Genomic DNA, 21448 nt, shown 5'->3' with positions numbered 1-21448 from the left:
ACATCTGCCTGCCATTCCCTCGGATCTAGCATCGGTCACCAGAGAGGAGAGATCATCGCCTACTCTGCCTCCTCCCCTTGTGAGGAAGCTGTAGCCGTCATGAGGTCTCCCCTCAGTCTCCTCCAGGCTGAACAAACCAAGTGACTTTAGCTGCTCCTCATATGGCTTCCCCTCTAAACCCTTCACCAGCTTCGTAGCCCTATTCTGGACACTCCCCAGTAGCTTTATATCCTTTTTATCCTGTGGTGCCCAGAACTGCACACAGTGCTCCAGGTGAGGCCGCACCAGTGCAGAGCACAGCGGGACAATCACCTCCCTCACCCAGCTGGCAATGCTGTGCTTGGTGCCCCCAGGACATGGTTGGGCCTCTTGGCTGCCAGGGACACTGTTGGCTCATGGTCAACTTGCCATCGACCAGAACCCACAGATCCCTCTCTGCAGAGCTGCTCTCCAGCATCTCATCCCCCAGTCTGCATGTACAGCCAGGGTTGCCGTGTCCCAGGTGCAAAATCCGGCACTTGCTCTTGTTGAACTTCATGTGGTTGGTGATTGACCAGTTCTCCAATTTGTCCAGATCCCTCTGCAGGGCCTCTCTGCCTTTGAGTTTTTCAACAGCTCCTCCCAGTTTTGTGTCATTGGTGAACTTACTTAGTATTCAAGTCATTTATGAAGACATCAAAGAGTGCTCACCATAATATAGATCCCTGCAGAGCTCTGCTAGTTGACTTGTCGCCAGTCCAACATAACTCCACTTACTAGAACCTTTTGAGCCCAGCCCATCAACCAATTGCTCACCCACTGCACTGCGTGTTTATCCAGCTGTATGCTGAACATCTTGTCCAGGATGATACTGTGAGAGACGATATCGAGGGCTTTACTGAAATCCAAAAAGATCACATCAACAACCTTCCCTTGGTCAACTAGGTGGGTAACCTTGTCACAGAATGAAATTCAGTTGGTGAAGCAAGACTTTGCCCTCATGAACCTGTGCTGACTGGGACCAATAACTGCGTTGTCATTCAGGTGTTTTTCAGTAAGTCTCAGAATAAACTTCTCCACATTTTTACCAGGCACAGAACTGACACTGACAGGCCTGTGGTTGCCAGGGTCATTCCTGTTGCCCTTCCTGAAGACTGGGATGTTTGCCAGCTTCCAGTCAACTGGGACCTCTCTAGACTCCCAGGAGCATTGAAAAATCATGGAAACAGGTCTCAGTATGATATCAGCCACCTCTTTAAGTAACCTCAGATGAATCTCATCAGGTCTCATTGACTTACAGGGATCTAGCTGGTATAGCAAATCCTGCATGGGTTCAGGATTTATTTAGAGTTTGTCGTTCTTGCAGCAATAGTTCTCTAGCCCATGGCTCTAGGGACCCTAGAGCCCATCTTCATTGTTGAAGACCGAAGCAAAGAAAGCATTAAACATGTCGGCTTTGTCTATGTCTATGTCTATGCTCCCAGCATATATATTTCCATTATGACCTGTTTCCTGGTATGGAAGAGCTTCAATCTCATTAGACCACAAACTGCTCTCGGAGCTAATGGGCCAGTGTCATTGCTGGCTTGTCTTTTGCCATTAACATATTTTAAAAAAACCTTTTTATTGTCCCTCAAAGTACTGGCCAGCTCCAACTCTAATTGAGCTTTGGCCACATAAATTTCCTCTGTACAGTGGCAAGCAGCATCTCTGCAATCCTTCCATGATGCCTGACCTTGCTTCCACTGACCATATGCTTTCCTTTTTCTCGGTAGTCCTAGAAGATCCCTGTTTAGCCAAGTCTGCTTGACTTTTGACATTTTAGAACTGTCTGGTCCTGTGGTTTTAGAAGGTGGTACTTAAAAAGTGACCAACACTGTATATGAATCTCCCTATATTAATGAAAATTATTTTGTGCCTAATCCAGGACAAGATGACTATGACGCTATAGTGTTGGAGAGCATACCAGTTATCTATGTGCTTTGCCATTAATCACCCCTATTTCAAGACCACAAACAGTCCCAGTCTTGTTGGGTTTCCACTCATGCTTTCTGAATCTTGATACAACACAAAGAAAGAGACAGGCTTTGCCCAGGGAACTCGCAGTCAAAGAAAATCGTAGAAGGTTTAGTGGCAGTCCTGCCTTCAGGCCATGGAATACATTCACTGTCTTCTTAACTCCCATATAGCGTTTCTGCAGCCTCAACACAACCTCAAAGCTTAGCTTCCTATTTCTGAAGTTGTGAACTCTCCCATAGCTTTAAAATCACTGTCACTTTTTTTTTTTTGCAAAAACTTCTAGCAAAACAAGAAAACAAAACAAACCAGAAAAAGTAACAACAGGTATCTTATTCATGATGTAGTATTTATTCATTTGTTGAGACCCATCCTCTTCTATAAAAATCAAACTGCAAACTATATGTTTACATTGAGGAGAGTCCCAGAATTTAAATATGAAATGGTATCAGCCAAATAAACATGACTTCATGAAGCTTTCACAGACCTGCTAGGCATGGCATGACAAGGTTAGTAATGTTGGGGAGATAACAAGAATCTTTTATTCTCTTCACCTACACATTGCTAGCCAGTTATGGCCCTCTATTTTACATTCATCTTGGCCAGATAAGCCATCTAAAACTCAGGCTCCTAGGCTTTTTCTATGGTTCCCAGGAAGAGACCAAAAAAAAAATCAAGGAGCAATTCTTCCCATTGTAGACTATTTCAAGGTAGACAGGAAGAATGGATTTCTAGGTGCCTCTTTCTGTGACAGTTTGATAGCACATTGATGACTTAATTGGACTACAGCTTTTAGGCAGCTAATATGAGGTTCCATCAATTCCTTTCCAAGACATTAGGGGACCTCGCAGAACCATATTATAATCTGGCTAACCTTTGCAACTATTTTTTTCTGTTTCCAGCAGTAGCCCTTTTCAACCAGAGATAGGGAGGTAAATGCAGAGGATTGGTATTACCTGATTTACATCTTCTCATGTGAGATGCCTGCTTTTATGTCTATTTTTTTTGAATTTATGACCCAAACTAGGCGTTAGAGGATGATTGCCATAACCAATGGTATGTATGACAGTACCTTGGGCAAATCTTTAAAGTTTGTCCAGTAAGACAAGAATAATAATTTAAACTTGGAACTTTAAAGCAATACAGTCTCATTTCATTTTTAGCTTTAGCAAGCTTGAATATTTCTCTGAGCTTCCTGACTCAACTAGAAAATCATCGCTCTTATGCTTTAACAAGTGCAAGAGCAGGCAGTTGGACCATTCAGTTCTGGTTGCCTATGTATTTTTCAGGGAACAAACCGCTGATATTACCAAGTGGAGATGCGGGTGTGCATGCCTGTAGTTCATCCCTCACCTGCAGAAGGATGAGATAAAGCAGCTGAAGTTCGTCAGTCGCTTTGGAGTTACCCATGAAAGAGCAGCGAAGGTTGCTTCGGAGCGGCGGGTCCCGGGTGCCCTCTCGTGGTCCCACCTGGTACACGGGGCTGCCCAGGCAGGAGGGACCCAGGCGAGAATGCGGGCAAAAATGAGGTAATTCACGTTTAAGTGAAATACAAGAAATTGTTAATCCCATGTCCTAAAGGTTTTTAAAAGCGTATTTCAAAAGATGTTTTTCTAGTCCTACCCGTCAGAGTTTACCAAAGATTACAGTGAACAATGTTAAGGGACCAGAATGGTTTTCACTGAAGTTATTAATAAATGCAAAACTCTGCTTGATAGCATTTTCAACAGGTTGAAGCCTCATATGGTTTCCCAGCATTACAATGCATACATACTACAAACAGAATTAGCTTAAAGAAAGGTAAGATCTTATATCTGCACTAACCAAGTGCACCCATATGCTACCAATAACAGTTACTTCCCCCAGCAAGAGCGATAAGCACAGGTGCACTACAAGGGTGCAGTGTTCCTATTTCAGGTTGCAAACATGCCTTAGCAAAAAAGCTAAAGCTAGACAGGCTAGATTCTCTCTTGGACTTGAAAGACATCTTCCAGCCCTTCTGCACTCTAGTCTGTGGGACCAGACGGGATACATCCAAGAGTGCTGAGGGAGCTGTTGGAAAGGATCACTTGGCTACTTCCCATTATCTGTCAGCAATCCTGGCTAACTGGGGACGTCCCGGTTGACTGGAAGTTGGCAAACTTCACGTCCATCTCCAATAAGGGCTGGAAGGAGGATCCAGGGAACTACAAACCTGTCAGTCTAACCTCAGTGCTGGGGAGGGTCATGGAGCAGATCATCCTGAGTGACATCACATGGCACATACAAGAAAATCCAGTGATCAGGCTCAGTCAACATGGCTTTATGAAAGGCAGGTCCTGTTTGACCCACTTAATCTCACTCTCTGACAGGGTGACCCACCTAGCAAATCAGGGAAAAGCTGTGGATCTCATGGACTTAGGCCTTCAGTAAGGCCTTTGACACTGTATCCCACAGCATTCTCCCGGAGAAGCTGGCAGTTCGTGACCTGGGTGAGTGTACTCTGCAATGGATAAAGAACCGGCTGGATGGCTGGGCCCAATGAGTTGTGGTGAACAGAACCAAATCCAGTTGGCGGCCAGTCACAAGTGGTGCTCCCCAGAGCTCACTGTTGTTACCAGTTCTCTTGAATCTCTTTATCAATGATCTCGATGAGGGGATAGAGTGCACCCTTAGTAAGTTGGCAGATGACACCAAATTGGCTGAGTGTGTTGATCTGCTGGAGAGTAGGAAGGTCATACAGAGAGATCTGGACTGGGGGGATAATTGGGCTGAGGCCAGTTGTATGTGATTTAACAAGGTCACGTCCTGTGCTTGGGGCATAACCCCAGGCAGCGCTACAGGCTCCGGGAAGAGGGGTTGGAAAGCTGCCTGGTAGAAAGGCATCTGGGGGTGATGATTGACAGCCAGCTGAACATGAGCCAGCAGTGTATCGAGACACTTTGTATCGAGAATAGTGTGGCCAGCAGGACTAGGGAAGCGACTGTCCCCCTGTACTCGGTGCTGGTGAGGCCCCACCTTGAATCCTGTGTTCAGTTTTGGGCCCCTCACTACAGGAAAGACATTGAGGTGCTGGAGAGAGTTCAGAGGAGGGCAACGAAGCTGGTGAGGGGCCTGGAGCACAAGTCTGATGAGGAGCAGCTGAGGGAACTGGGGCTGTTTAGCCTGGAGAAAAGGAGGCTGAGGGGAGACCTCATTGCTGTCTACAACTCCCTGAAAGGAGGTTGTAGCATGGAGGGTGTTGGTCTCTTCTCCCAAGTAGCAAGCAATAGGACAAGAGAAAATGGACTCAGGTTGTGCCAGGGGAGGTTTAGATTGGATATTAGGAAAAAATTCTAGATGGAAAGGGTTCTCAGGCACTGGGAAAGGCTGCCCAGGGAGGTGGTGGCTTCACCATCCCTGGAGATGCTTAAAAGGCATTTAGATGAGGTTCTTAGGGACATGGTTTAGTGCCAGAGTTAGGTTATGGTTGCACTCAATGACTCTGAGGGTCTCTTCCAACCAAAACAATTCTATGATTCTGTGATTTGATGACTTCTCTTGGTGGCCTCCCACAGGCTCCTCGTGTTGGGCTGGCACAACAGCCCAAAGGACAACAGGCCCTCTGCTCACCTGTCCCCAGGGGCTCGGAGCACAGGAGGTGGCACGTGGCCATGCTCTGGGGGCAGGGCCAAGGGATCCCCAGGGAAGAAGAGTCCACGCAACCCTTGGCAATCAGCAGTTCCTTTATGGAGTGCTGGGAGACCGTGTGCAGGCAACTGGGCCTCCCGTTCCCACCGGCAGGATCTCTGGATGCTTTGCTCCCTCTCAGCCACTGTTGAGCGCAGGGGGCTGTGGCTCTTGTAGGGTGCAAGGTCAATGGGGGGGTCTCTGAGGAACCCCAACCCTCCTGGAATGTTCTTGCCACCATCTCGTCAAGACCATCCCAGGCACAGGATGAGAAGGCACTGCAGCCCAGGGCTCGTGAGGTGAGGTGGAGGGTTGTCCCTGTGCCCAAGGTTCAGCCTTTCTCTTGGGCAAGAACCATGACAGGCAGGAGCGAGCCCCAGGAGAGGGGCTCTCAGACCCAACCACCCTCCTCCTTCTCCCACATTCAGGCATCTTTCAGGACACAGGCCCTCACGCCCAAACCTGCCACCTCTGATGTCACAATCACCACCATTGTGACGTCATGCCTGTCACCAGCCACCTCACTGCCCATTGTTCCGGCCCTATAAAAGCAGGGGCACCTGCAGCTGGGCCACAGTGTGAGGCCCTTGGACACCAAGCATGCTTGGAAGGAAGAGGACGCTGAGCAACCAGGTGGATGGCTGCCCACCCTGGCGGAGGACATGGGAGAGATGAGTTGTGCGACTGGGACCTCCCAGGAGCCTGGGGAAGGCAAAGGAGCAGAGGAGGGAGAGGAACTTTCCCCCTCGTGCCATGAGAGCCATTGCCTTCGCTCTCATGAATGCCATCATGCAGTAAGCAGCTGTGGGCAGGCAGGGGAACTGCATGGGGCCTCGGTGTTTGCATCTGTTGAGGCCCCAGTGTGACATCTCCACAAAGGTCAAGGTGGAGCCCATGGAGGTGGATCCACCGGACTACAGTGTGGGGCCACTGGCTGTTCAGCCAGCACAAGACATCGAGGAGCCCATGGAGGTGGATCCACCTCAATAACCATCATCCATGGCACTGGCTCCACCTGCCATGGGGATCGTCTGTCAGTTCCCCAGCCATCCAGGCTCCCATGCGTGACGTGTCGGCAAACAGCATCATGGGAGGTCCTGGTCAGCTCCCCACTCCCATCTTCTACACCTTCATAAACAGACAATAAATGACAAGAAAAAATCTTTTACTCTTTTGTCCAAGCTTACTTGACACCTTGGTGAGTGCATCTGCACTCCTGTGACTCCTCCTGGTCCCTGTCTTTGACTAGGAGACCCTTTTCATTTCCACGCCCACCTTCTTGTTTTCCTGCTGCCTTACATTCTGGGTGTCTTTTTAAAGCTGCAACATCAATAATTGAATAATAGTTTTTTAAAGGGAGTAAAATTATCCTAGTAATAGCATGGAACCCTAGGTATTTCTGGATTCCAAACTATCAGTCTTCCCTCAGGGCCAGTAGCTACCACTGTACCCTGGAGATGTAACCAGGTAGTGAGATGGTCCCACTCATGCCTTTGCAGGGAGGTGTACTCGTGTTGTTAAGACAGGAGGTCATGCCTGCATGATCAGGGTGCTGGACTCCCATGAAGTTTCAGAACTCTCTGGTTCCTGATAGATGCCAGGGCACCATCCTGGAAGTTTCTCTGGCACCTTAGGCTTTGAGGAGACTGAGTTTTCCAAAATAGGAAATGAGTATATGGCAACTATTTGTGATGATCTTAAAACGTGGAGCTTTAAGATCGATATTGCAAGAGACAGAATCAGAACACTTCCATGTCAACCATACTGTTGTTTCACAAGAACTCAATGTCTTAACTCACATGTGATCCAAGGTCTTTCTGTGTGTCCATAGGAACACTTGTTTAGTCACAGAATTGCTTGACTAAGCAAAGCAAAGCAAAACAAAAGAATTAGAGCAGAAAAGCCCTCCTGAACAAGCTGGAGGCTCAACAAGAGTATATGGTTTGTAAATACTATGCTAGCTCTCTACTTTTTCCTTGGGGAACATAATGGTTTTATTTGATTTAATTACTTTCTCACAAAATCACTTACATCAAACCAAACAACAAGAATGGGAACAGGTTTTGTATGGCCAACAAATCTCAAGTGCCTAACATCATGTATCATACTGCTGCAAAGGGCACTCTCCGACAAAACTCCATTACTCCCATTTTCAGAGTATGTGGGAAGCAACTTGACCCTGGTTTGTTCACGAAAAGTAGATCTGGATTACACAACTAACCATGCTCATGACAGATCCATGTAATTGTGTAAACAGACTAGGAATGAAGTCTCCCTCTCTTAGAGTCTTTCTCACCATAACACCACTCAGTTAAAAACTGCCTTGTATCAAATTGTCACATCATTTTTGGTGCTAATTTGGATGTACCCTTTCTGCTATGAAATCACGAAGAGTGGGGGAATGAAAAGAAATAGCTTTCTGAATTGTTCTAGTGGTGTTGAGGATGCTGAAGAACTACTGCATGGCTAGTCTTTCCATCAGCTCTTCTCAGATACCCTACAGATGACCCCCAGCTATCATTTACCCCTTTTCACATTTTTAGTAGTGTGCAGCCAACTATACATGCCTTCATTATGTGCAACTTTTCAACCATTCCAACTCTATCTTGCTTATTAATCAAATACACAAAAGCCATAGGATGATTCCTGTTACCAAAGCAGCAGCAATGTCTGCTTTACTGGAACCTGTAGACCGTTTAACTGTTACACCTTTGTCATCATGTTTTCACTTTTTATAATCACAGAAAAGTATCTGTTCAGTCCTTCTACTTTTCCTTTTAAAAAACTTACTGTGACTTTGTTGGCATCATGGAGCTATGGGACCAAGAGTCTACACCTCTGCCTTAAGTTAAGCTAGTGCTTAAATAAATAAAAATTAAAATTAAAAAAAAAAAAGGCATTTTCATGGGGTATAAGTAACATCTTGACCCAGCAAAATGATGTTTGACAATAGAAATTTATATAATTAGGATTAGGTCTGTATGTGGCTTGGTCCAAGAGAGGTCTCTGGAAAACGAACTTCGATTTTCTATTTGACATATCCCTGAGGGGAATGACTACGTTGTATAGACTCTGCCCAGGGTGTCTGGCAGACTGAGGAAAGGGGATGGAGCAGGTTAGGACTTGCAGTGGGGATACCTTCTGTCAGCACTGCCATATGCCTCTGGCTAGACAAAAGCTAGGATAAGGTTTTTAAGGAGCAGGCTGACTTCAGGGAGTTTGAGTTGGTTGTCAGAAAGCATGAGACAGCATCGCACAGTACAGTCCTGATATTTTCTGTTGCTCATTCAGCAGCAAGTGGCATCTGTTCCTGTCATTATTGTGCTAATTCACAGATTCAGTATGTTCTGTAATTGTAAAATTAATAAGTTAGAGCCCCTATGCACACATAATACTGGGTACCACTGAGTGGACTTTTCTATTCTCTCTTCAAATGAAGGATATTGTAGATATTGTCTGAGGTTATTAGTACCTGCATAAGCATGGACTTTATCTAGATAACATCAAATCCTTGATGTGCTCAGTTATCAATCTGAGCTCCTTATGTCCCTGTTTTACAAGAATTAAATTTGGTTAGCGTGTCCCTTCTATTTCCTCCATGCTCCAATTGCAAGGTACTAGGACAGATGTTTAAGTAATTGGGAGGATGTTTGTTAGAGGATTTTTTAGATAAAGTCTCGAGTCACAAGGGAATAAGACATTAAGCAGCTTATTCACTTTTGTGAACATTTAATTACTTGTGATCATAGAGATGGGAGTCACTGCAAAAATCAGAGCTAGAGACACCCATTTTAGAAAAAGCGTGAAAAAAAGGCATGAGAAAAAATGTACAGTTTTTTATAAAAACCTTTTAGATTTTATTATAAAGTAAGTTCACAGTGCAAAAAAGTCTTCCTCTCTCTTGCACAAACCATAACAAAATTCCCTGAGAGGTATACAAATGATGGATTAAAGAAAAAATTAGCTTAGCTCCAACTCAGACTGATAAGTACTAAGAATCTTTCACCTCAGGACACTGACATGTTGGAGATTAAAAGTTTTCTAATGGATTTGGGTTCTTTACTCTCTTACATCCTACCTTACTTTGGCCCAAGTTACACTTGGTAGATTCAATTAATCCCAGGCATATCACTGCAGGCTTCAGAGAAATTTTGTCAGCCCACTGTTAAGTTCAAGGAAAACTATTGTTTTCAGTATATTCTCACTGTCAAGACAAACTTGAGCTTGCAGCAGCTCTGAGCTGTATTTCATGAGCAGAAATAAATTTTAGTGGGAGAAGGCAAAACAATGTTGAAAAGTGATCTTTGTGGTTTAATCTTGGGCAACTACAGATATTCATAAAGCTTTCTGAAAAGACCACTAGGGTTGGAGGGGCAAGAACAGTGCCAGAAGGATTTCTAGCTTACATTTTTCCAGTTATTAACCAATGCCATATTACCTGCCAACCTGCCAATCTCAGTGATTGTCTGCCCCAATGAAAACTCCATTGAATTCAGTGACAACAGTTTACACCAGGCAATGGTCTGACAGCCTTCTCCCAGCCTTCTTCCCCACTAATTTCCTCATTCCTTCCATATTCTATTTTTACTTCCTTCCTTTCTTCTCTCTATCCATTTTTCTCTTGGGGAAGGAATGGGAAAGGGGTTTTCCTTCGACTAATGTGATCTTGCCACGAGCACACTGACACACAATACACAAGCGTGGTGAGTAGATTATTGCACCCCTGGAGCAAGAAGAAAGATAATAATGAAAAAGTTGCTTCCGGTTTTTCCAAAAGTCCTGGAATCCACTGCAATCACCATCAAAACAAGTATCACAGTTACTTCTGTGTAATAGTTCTTACACGTGATTGGAAAACTTGCACTATCACTATCCTATATTTGCCAGTTTTCATGACATCAATGAAAGTCGTACGATGTTATAATTTTTTTCCTTAGAGCTACAGTTCCTGAAAACAAGTAATTACTTAATGATCTTTTGTTTTCTCAGTTAAAGCTAAGTTTCAAGCCCTTGTACTTGTAGAGAAGAGCTTGGAAATGGGACTTGAGGGAATTTTAAAGGCTTTATAAAAATACCCTCAAAATTCAAATAAAAAGAAACAGAAGAGATTATTATTGCTGTTGTTCTGATATCTAAGCCTTAAAACTGAGCACAAAAACACCTCTGAAAAAAAAGAATGAAGTGCTAAAACTGCAGATGCTAACAAGAGGTATCATATAAGCAAGATTTTAATCCTATTAGGAGTGGATAGAAACATTCTCAAGAGGAAACTTTATGCTTTCAACTACTACATTTTTCACATGAAGCACCTAAATCCCCACCAAGTTGTAAATGCACATTTGCTGCACTGTCCTCAGAAAGTCTGCAACCTCCTCTATGAGATATTTTCTCTCTCTGAAGGCATCATAGCTACTACAATTCCCAGATCATTATCATGCCATCACCAATAGAAGATACTGATATATGAAGCAGACTGATTAATGGAGCCCAGAGCAACAAAAGAAGACGTCATAAAAACCAAGTCTTAAGTAGTGCCCTGAAACAATGCAACAACTTAGAGCCATTAACAAGCTGACCTAAAATAAACTATGAATTTCAGGATGACTTGACAAAAAAGTTTAATTTTTTTTTCGCTTGGCAAAAGTGATATGTTTCCACAGAAAATATCAAATTTGCTGTAACCACAAATGTCTGTTAAATAATTTCAACGAAAAAGTTTCCAATCAATGCGAATCATTAGTCACTTGAAAATGTACACTAAAACAAAGGACATTTTAGTGTACATCTGCAGCCAATCAACAAACTAATTTGAAACAAAAGAAGCCCATATACAGTTGGAAAAACAAGAAGATCAGCCAAACTGAGTGGGTGCCAAGAATGCAGCCTTGAGAGAACATCTGAATGACACCAATATATGTTGTTCTACACTAATCTCAAGAGAATCTCTTTTGATTGTGATGAATTTCTGCATTGTATCATACTTCTGCTCTCTATCAGAATTTTGTGATATTTAGGGCTTCCTAAACCTATGAACACCCAACCCCATCTATCCTATTCTTCAGTGGCTTTGACCAAGGAAGATTCATTCCATATATGAGCTTCTACTGGAAGCAGGGAAAAAAATAAAAAAATAAAAAAGGGGCAAGGTGGGGGGGGGAGCAGGGAAGAGAGGGAGAAAAGAAGAAAACAAAAAGCAAGAAAAAACCTCTCAGAGACAGTTTTATGGTTCTCAAGGATGGATAAAATACACAGTGTGAATGGCATGACTGCAAAATCCTCAGACATATCTACTGTGTCCCGCCTGACGTTCTGTTTAGAATGGTTAGTTTAGCAAAAAATCCCAACAAGACTCTACTGCCAGTTGCATGACACACAGCATCTTATAACATGCAACATGAGTTTATACTACTCAATCAAGAGCTCATTTACTTCGCTGTTGTACTTCTTTTTATCTTGGCAATCATTGCTGATATTGTTGTTCTCTACTAGTTTATAAATGCCCCTAGAACAGGCATAGTAAGACAATACAGGGTGCTTGAAAAAGATGGACTCAGTTGTGTTCTGCAATTGCTTTGGAATTGGATCCATCTTTTTGAAACACCCTGTAAAATACCGAGGAAGAAAAATACAATTTTTAACTACAGTGGGGAACCTTCCCTTTTGGCTATATTAGAGGTAAAAACATATGCTGTGTCTGGATATGTTCCACAAAACTTCTCAGCCTCATGTTCCCCATATGAATTGAAGTCATTTCATATGTAGCCCATGGCACAAATAATTCAAAATCAAAAGAAAACAGCACCTGACCTAGAAAGGAACAAGCTTTTATTTTCAAGTAAATTTTAATGACAGTCTAAATACTTTCAAAGTCATGAAATACAAATTGAACAGCACAACAGAGTAAAAGTTACATTCAGCATCTTAAAATGCTGGTTATGAAAATGTAACTGTCTTCCAAGAAAAAAAGAGGCCATTGTTTGAAAAAATGACAAAGCAACGTAAAACATACCTCATGGGAATCCAAAATTTCTTTCTTGCTCATGTCATTCTAGAAAAGCAGAAATCTGCTTAACTAATACATAAAATGATTGACAGCCTCTTTCTCAAATATACCAAAGATATGGAAACAAACGGGAAAACTTCAACCAACCCAGTTGGGAAGAATGAAGATGAGAATATGTGAAACACCAATCTAGAAGCTGCAGCTACATCTCAGGTAGAAATTTCTTCAAAACCCAACACAGTGCATATAGAAAGGTCTATAACAATTTGGAGTGTGGGCACGTAGGGCACTTCCATCTGCAAGGGCCTTGAAATATTTTGTTTAAGCACAGAGAAGACAATCAGAATAGATGCTGTTTTCCAAATGACAATCACCATTTTAGAATGGAAAAAGAAAACCTGAAATGTCATGCAGTTTCTAAAACAGGCCTCATGAATTGCAAGATACTAAAAAATGTGGCTTTTATTGAAATAGGAGTTATGTGTATCTGCCCTGGATTTCTGTGAACAGTTTGGTAGTAGGACACCGAGAATTTCATTTCCTGTGACAAGGAGGAGGCACTACAGGAACATTACAAAATTCAGTTTCCTGATCTGTTTGTTGACACGTTAGTTTTAAGAATCAATTAAAACTTGTCCTTCAGTTTGACAGCATTATGGTAGCCAATTACGAGGATCATGTTTTTCAAGCTTTCATAGTTTAAGCTACTCTCCAGTGCTGCTGAGGTATCAGAAAAAATATCTATGTCAAGGACCATGAAACATGCCAGGCCTATTTTTTAACTCCCCTTCCAAGAGCTGCCTTCCTGTCTCTTCCCTCCCTTTTTCCCCTTCCAAAATGCTGTGATTCACCATCTTTCAAGTGGCATTCATCCATTGGACCTGGCAGGACCAATCAAATACTGAAAGTCTGCTGCCCTATTTTGAGACTAGTGGTTGCGCAGGAGTAGCAAGTGGGAGCACAGGGAGGAGATCCGGTGAAGCTCTGCCCAACAGCAGTATTTCAATCACAAATCAATTTTGCATTCAAATCAGCCAGGCTTTACCATTTGTCAAGGTCTGTAACAGTTTGGAAAGAAGTGCTCGGAAATACGCACACATTTATAAGAACACCTTCCAACAGCTCCAAACCAGTATTCTCTTTTATAACCTGATTGAAATAATCATCACACAGTCAAGCACAGTTTGTTGGTTGCACTCAAAGCAAAACATGCTTCCAGCTGTGAGAGATAATTACTGTTTATTGACAGGCTTTTGAGGACTTTTATGCTATATTTAGTTGCAGGGTTGTTTAGCTTTTTTATTTGCATCATCAGCATTGATGAAAAAAGGTTTCTGCTTAGAGCAGTCAGCTGCCTTCTGATGATTAACCTCTTATTTCACTTCTGAATATGGTTCATCTGCAAATGTGCCTGGACTTCAAGATTTATCCTGGGAAAACTCATGAGTGCTCTGTTGAGCCAGTAGCTGTATTCATCAGCATTACCTACTGATAGTTCTTTGTTTTGGGTTTTTTTTACTTGAGTATCTTCACAAACACTAGAAAGGACAGATAGTTACAACCATCTCACTATGGAGGGAAGATTTTAAAAGCAGACCTACCAGCTTGAACTAGTATTCTATCTAGCTAAGTATTCCTACTCCTTACAACGGCCGGGACAGTTGCTCCAGAGGCAGAATCAGAAACCAGAAAATAAGCACCCTCAAGCCAGAAATTTTTAAATCTCTTCCAGGACATTTCGCTTGAATGCAGTTTCTGTTAGCCTTTATCTTCCTTCCATTTGTTCTGTAGATGATGTAAGCAAAGCCCAGAGAGAGGGCTTCAAATGTGACTCAAGGTCCATGTGGGTGCTCAAGGATACTCTGACTGTCCAGGCTCTGCTTTCAGTGTTGTCTTCCACTCCAGTGTGATGTGACGATAATGCAACTGGAACTATGCAGAAAATGCAGTGGCAAACAGCAAAGGTCAGACTATAGCTCTAGTGCCACCACTTTGCCAGTTTCAGACACTGGAAAGGGAAAGGCACAAAGAAGGAGTAGTGAACAAAATAATTTAAAATTTTTGCTAAAATATTATTTCTTAAACCAATATGTTTTTCTTTGGAACTGAGCCTGAAGTTGAAGTCACCTAGATCTGAAGCATTGCATTTTGAAGCAAACAATGTTGCAATTGAAGCATTGAAAACAGGGTTCATTTCTTATTTTGTTTTGCTGAATTGAGCCAAAGATTGTTTTCAGATAAATCAAAGATAGCTCCTGTCTCCTACAACCTGTTTAATATATTCATTAGGGTCACAAACGTACTCATCATAACATACCAGTTGCAAAACTCATCCTGTGTCTATACGAAAAAGAAAGTTGATTATGTTTCTACACAGCTCTGTGAGTGACACATGACTAATTGCAGAATTAAAACAGTCAGAAAGCAACAACAAAATCAAGCAATAAGAATATTATTGGGTATTAAAGAGGATGAAAAGTAAAGGTTGCCCGTGATTTTGAGGATTACTGGAGCCTAAAGGAAGAGTCAGAATTTATTATGTCCTCCTTGTGAATTAGGGGTTCAGAGTCAGACAATATATTGTAGCAATATATATCTTTAGAGTAATATTGCTATCAGCAGGGTAACCTCACAGCAGTCCACCATATATTCTACATTCCCATCCCTGGATACAGCCAGGAAAATACAGAGAACTAATAAGCAGTCAATTTAGGGTTACTATGAGGAAAAGATGATGTTTCGAGTCTTTACTTACAGGAGTTTTTATCTGCACTAAATGCAAAGATGGGTGCAATAAACAGAATAATGTGTTACAAGGCAGCCTTCTGGCTCTTTAAAGTGACAAATTATTTAGTTTGGTTTGGAAAAGATTTATGCACCAGGCAAGTAGAGACCTAAACTTGCCTTACCATTAAGATTGGGATCCAGGCTGTCATCTGGTTTACTGTAGACAAAGAGGTTTATTATCAAACTATAATCTTAATTGTTATTTCCTATTTGAGGGCTCAGGCATCAAGCAGGTCTGTGAACCAGGTACTGTATTAAAAAGGATTAAAATTGGCCTCATTCTGCCTCCCAATGAATTTAATGGAAGCCTTATTGTTAACTTCAGTGGGATTAGAAGGATTAGATCAGTGATGAGTGCTTGTGAAAATCATATCCTACGAAAATTTTATTAAAACTACTGTAGTGTTCAAAACCCAATTCAGATTCATTTCTAAGGTACGGGCATTTGTAGGGTAATGCATCATAATGTTTAAACTTAAGGAGAATAAGCAGACATAAATAACTTTAAGGCAGAATACGCCATGAAAATAACCACCTTGTCTGAATTCAGTCATGCTTGCACAATTCACGGTCACTGAAGTAAGGTGAAACTTGAAATCAATGGGTAGTTATGATTGTTATGGCAGAGCAATACATGCAGCCTTCCAATAGTGTTGGTAACAGTAGAAAGAGGTAAAAGCCTTAAGGCACATTCTTTAAGATTCTCCATAAAATTAATTCAAATTTGTTCTATCCCTGTTTAGCAAAGCTTAAAAGAAAAACAGCTAAATTAAAGGTCAATGACATTTTTTTTTTCTCTAGTGTCATAGCATTCTTCAGTGCTGATTTTTTTCGAAAGAAATAGTCTTATTAACTTGGGCCCGACAGAATACATCAGGTAGAGTACCAATATCTTTCTCTACTGCTAGACAAAATATGTAATGAGATGAGAAAGCTATAACATCCCTCATAGTTTCTGAGGTTTGCTCATTCTGATTGTTTCCTCATTTTCAGTCACAGACTCTGTTTTACTCCTCATTCCTGAAATCTACAGGGTAGACTTGTCAGCAAGGGAGTCACCTGACATTATGAACATCACACCACAGACCAGAAAAAAAAAAATCTATTATAAATATTGCATGTTATGCTCTTGCACTTATTTTATAAAAACCTGTGAAAAGAATTCATGATATTAATCCAGCCTGCAGTAGGAATGTGCCTACATCATCATCATTCTCTTCAAATCACCAAGAAATGAAAGAACCTGGAAAACAACCTGTTTTCACTATTACAGATCAAAGCTGAAATTACACGCAAGTATGCCTGTGTGTCTCCATAGGAGAAACAAGAGAAGGGAGAGTTGGCTTTACTGCTTGTTCATGATGTATCTTGCCATTTAATAAATTACTTGTTCTAATTCCCAGTGAAATAAACTAAACAACTCCAATTGTTTTAAATAATTAATCTAGTCCAGGAAATAATTTAATAACTTTTCAGCACCACTAAATTAATTCAAGGAGTTGAAGAAAGAAAAGAAATTACCCAAGAAAAATATTAAAACTAAATTCCATCTTCTGGTTTTAATCTGAATGGGAAGGATGCTTGCCTGCAACTGAAAAACTGGCTTCAGTTCACTGTACTATTTAACTTAACAGAAAAATTTTAAAGGAGGAATTGAAATTCAAGTATCTTCAACACATCAACCATCCTCTGTTAGTTGAGACACTTTTTCAAAAATAGCACAACTATGGCACATAGATTATAATCCCACATACCATAGGGAAGGTACCGCATCACATCACCATCAAATACTCTAATCGTGAGACTGTTGTGTAAACTGGAATACTGTCATCATCTAGTCCTTCTCCACACATTTTTCTCATGAATGCCAAGGCTGTGGCTGCACTCCACATGGAGCCCAGTCTAAGAGGTACACCCTGACAGGAACCAGACCATGGAGGGAATGCACAACTGGTGTTCAAATTCTGCCTGGATCCACACAGAGGTCTAGCAGATCACTCTACCATAGTGTAGCAGAAGCCATTCAGGACATGCATTTCTTCACATGAACAAAAATCTTCACAAGCAAAGGCATCTGTAGGACTAGCTGTGCAGGTAAGAGATTAGTCTTGGATTTGAGCATTTATCAGTCCAGAGCTCAATTTACCCCATCAGGAATGGAGATGCTACAGTTTCCTAACCTAACAGAAGTGACACAGACAAACATACCACCCTCACCTTCAAAAAAAAAAAAATACGGCAAACCTCCCCCCCCCAACAACAACAACAAAAGAAACACCACTGAAGTCCTGAGACATAAACAGGTGTTAAATTTACATCAGAAAGAGAAATAAACTTCAAATGTGCACATCTCTGTTTCTGTATGAACCTCCATGAACTTCCCCTTGGATTACGCCTTTCCTGCTGTGTTTACAGGAAGCTGAAAAATGACTGTGTGGAAGAATACTACTTCTTAAAGGCTTCAGTTTGCAGATACTATAACAGATAGCTTAACAGATATTTTAATGCTTCTCTGACTAATGTTGTATTTTATAGTAAATGTATAAATATATCATTGTTAAATAAACAGTCCTCTAACTTCTTGTAATTACACACAGCTGCAAAAACCTGTTTGTTCAAGTGTCAGGAAGCAACACAGAACTTTTCGCCTTTTCAGATTTTCCCATATCCCTAGGCAATTTAACCTGAAGCTTAAGCTAGTATGTATACCTTTTTCCTTTTTTCTTTTGATCATTAGAAATTTATTTATTTTAAAATATTTTTATGGCACTACAAATCACTACAAATGATACTTATACTTTGCCTTTTCCTCAGAGATCTTTGACAAAACTTTTTGCAAAGATTTTAATTAAAGCAAAGAGGTTGAAGGTCAAGGTTGACAATCACAGGTGTCATCTTCCCATGATATCCACAAGTTCATTATCTCCAGACAAGGCTGCTATACTTTGCCAATTTAAATCAATGTGCTGGCTAAAATGTCTGAAATGTATCGAGTTTCAAACAAGAAAAAAAAAAAAAGTAGGATCATAAACCCACAGAAGCCATTTAGAATGAAAGATGGCCCTAAATTTAAGCCTCAATCCAGACTCTTGACTGCTGCCGAACTGCAGGTCCAAATCTATCCACTCAAAAACTAGTGATGAGAGCCATACAAATATTTTAATACATATAAAATATTTGAATACATATACCTTTTTGCCTGGCTTCTTTCCTTAAAATTAATGAAATCAAAATTCCAAGTCTAAACTCCCTACAAAATATCAGATATTTTTTATCCAGCTCCATATTCCAACAGTTTTTCCCCTCTACTTGAATTCTATGCTGAATAAGGAGTAAGAGTTCTATTTTCTAAGCAGCCCAAGATTTAAATGCCCATATGTCAAAAAAAAAAAAAAAAATCATAGCCAAAAACCCCACTTCCTTAACAACATTTCAGTATATTAGGAGAGTTGCTGCTTATCTGTTCATTAAATAACACACTGTTGCAAAGCTGTATTTCTTACTACTGTGCAGTATAGTAGTCATTATTAAAAAGGGGTTCACTTCATTAAATACTGATAATTTGTTTTTAAGCAGAAATTTCAAGAATAATTAATTCCAAATACAGGGAGAAGTTCTCATTTGTTTTAGATGAGATGCTCTTAGGACCAACAAGAAAGAACCATACATGTTTTTAAGTTTAGTTGAGCTGTAGGTTTTCAATCTCACTTGATCAGGACAAGGCTGCGAATTTTGTCTTGGAAGATATTCGCATTTTAACTACACATTGCCTGTCCCTAAAGTCTCATCTCTGACGCAGAAATGCAGATCAGGGCTGGGAGTGCTAGGACTGAAGAAAGGGAAATGGAACAGGAAGAAAAGTGTGTGGGTTTGCTTAAGGCTGTAATCCTGGAGTATCCTCTTCCACTAGCTCCGAAAGTTCATGTATAATATTCCCCTGGACAACCCAAGAGGATGTGGCTGACAAACTCCAGGTGCAATGAAAACCTTTGGAAAGCATCTCAAAAAAGCAAATCCTTCCATGAACTCTGATTTTTGACCTCCATCTTCCCTTCAGAAAGACGAGCAATCACAATAAATACCTAACAAAAATTAATTATGATTCATTCTCTTTGTGTAAATAAGAAACAATAAGAAAATTACAATTGTTTCCAGCAACAGAAATATATTTTGACCACAGGAACTTTCTGTAATAGATAAGACAGGCACTGTTTTTGCCAGATGTATAGAGAACAGAATGGCTCCAGTTTTTAATATCTACTAATGTATTTCAACAAAATTCTTTCCTTTCTTTGTATTTTGTTTTCAAGAAAAAAACTAAACAGCATCTTTGTGCTAATATACAGATTGTCAAATAGAGTTTTAAATAGATGCAGGGTGTTTTGAGCTGGATTCTAAAGCAGATGGGAGCCAACATAATTATTGGAAAATGAGGCTGACATTCATGTTTCCTGACACATATATATGAGGGCAGAATGAAGCATTCTGCTCTTGCTGAAGAGCTGGGATTTGGGCCAGGGAACTGCAATAGTCAGGTTGAGAGGACATAAAGGCAAAATAATGCCACACAAGGGGAATATCGTGTGGTTTCCATGATCTAGTACAAACACAGGAACAATACTACTTCATTGCTATTATTTATCAGAAAAGTATCTGGGCCTCTTTCCTCAGATGCTGAACTTTTAGACTTTTCTCTCTGCTTATCAAAGCTCCAGGGACACAGAACTGTCTACAGCTAATGGAAGTCCTGCTTTTTGCAACCTAGCAGCAACATGATTTGAATCTCAATGCATTAAAGGTTTTGGTGAAATATAGAATATTTTCACAATGGAAGCCCAAGTTCTTTTCTTTCATTCATTATTTTAATCACAACCTGAACAAGTTGGAGAAAAGGCGACGTTTTCCCTGTTCCAGGACAAGTGTTTCAGTACAGATTATCCCTTGCAGAAAAATAACACAAGAACCATAATATTTTTCTTCAGATATATATATGCCAGCTCTCTCATCAAGACAAGAAGAAAACAAGCTACATCAAAAATCTATTTTGTTCAGATACAGTTTGCCTCAGGAAACAATTTATTGGCCAGCAGGTTCCTTCAGCTGACGTGGCCAACAGTGTTTAGAGACTGATTCCAACATACTTCCCTTAACCAGGGACTCCCAGAGGAGCTTTTCTGCCCTCACACTTTTTGCCATCTGCCTCGCAGCCACATGGGCAATGCATTCTCCCCATCAACTAAAATCCTTCTTTGTGCTCATAGTCTTTATGAGGACCAGATGTTCTTGGGTCTCACTAGACCTAAGTCATACAGATACAGCTGGCAGTAATCTAATTAGACATAAACAGGTTTCATCTCCCCTTAAACAGCCATTTGTCTTATGACCAACTGGTATATTCAGACACCTTAAAATTGTCATCTGGCTAGTTAACTTGCTTTAGTGTCAAGAAAAAAGTGGTGTATATGTATAGGTTTATATGAAAGTCCCTCCCTTCTGCGTATGTCTGGCCTTTAGGATACATGCCAAAACCACAAACATACACCACAGTCTCAGGCACCTACACTTTTCTCTGTTAAAGAAACACACATGTTCCTTCAAATTCAACTCAGTGGTCTAGGAGGTAGTTTACCTTGTTACAGTTCTGTCTCAGCATTGTCTCACTATGACTACTACAAATATATGGACTTACTTACAGGTTTACCTGTTGATTCAATTTGGGTGGGAATTGTCTTTTTTTTCCATTACTCTTTGCTTGTTTCCTTTCCCCTGTGTTCTCCTTTCATTTTGCAGGCACTGAACACCACTTCAGAAACACACTCCAGTCCATGATACCCTTTCTGACCACCATGTTTCTGTCATGGAACTGACCCCAGCTGAACTGAAGGCTCCTTTGGCCAGGACAGGAACAAGCTGCACTTCATCCTCTGAGCACACAAATGGGATGGGGCATTGCTGTGCATTTCAGTAGGCCTGGACAAACACAGATGTAAACTCTAAGAACCAGAGCTAAGGAAA

The 21448-nt window shown here is 41.1% G+C and overlaps 1 long non-coding RNA gene across 1 annotated transcript in view; it reads right to left on the bottom strand.

Annotated features, from left to right (window-relative positions):
* LOC139827039 (uncharacterized) overlaps nucleotides 1-21197 on the bottom strand; it is a 29486-nt gene extending 8289 nt beyond the window's left edge. Inside the window, exon 1 of the long non-coding RNA XR_011737222.1 lies at nucleotides 21127-21197. This is a non-coding gene — a long non-coding RNA (uncharacterized lncRNA). The remainder of the gene's footprint in view (nucleotides 1-21126) is intronic.
* Between the last annotated feature and the right edge of the window lie 251 nt (nucleotides 21198-21448).

Source organism: Patagioenas fasciata, chromosome 1 (genome assembly GCF_037038585.1).
Source record: "Patagioenas fasciata isolate bPatFas1 chromosome 1, bPatFas1.hap1, whole genome shotgun sequence".
Taxonomy (NCBI): domain Eukaryota; kingdom Metazoa; phylum Chordata; class Aves; order Columbiformes; family Columbidae; genus Patagioenas; species Patagioenas fasciata.
Note: the sequence above shows the minus strand (reverse complement) of the source record. Positions and strands in the feature narration are given on the sequence as shown.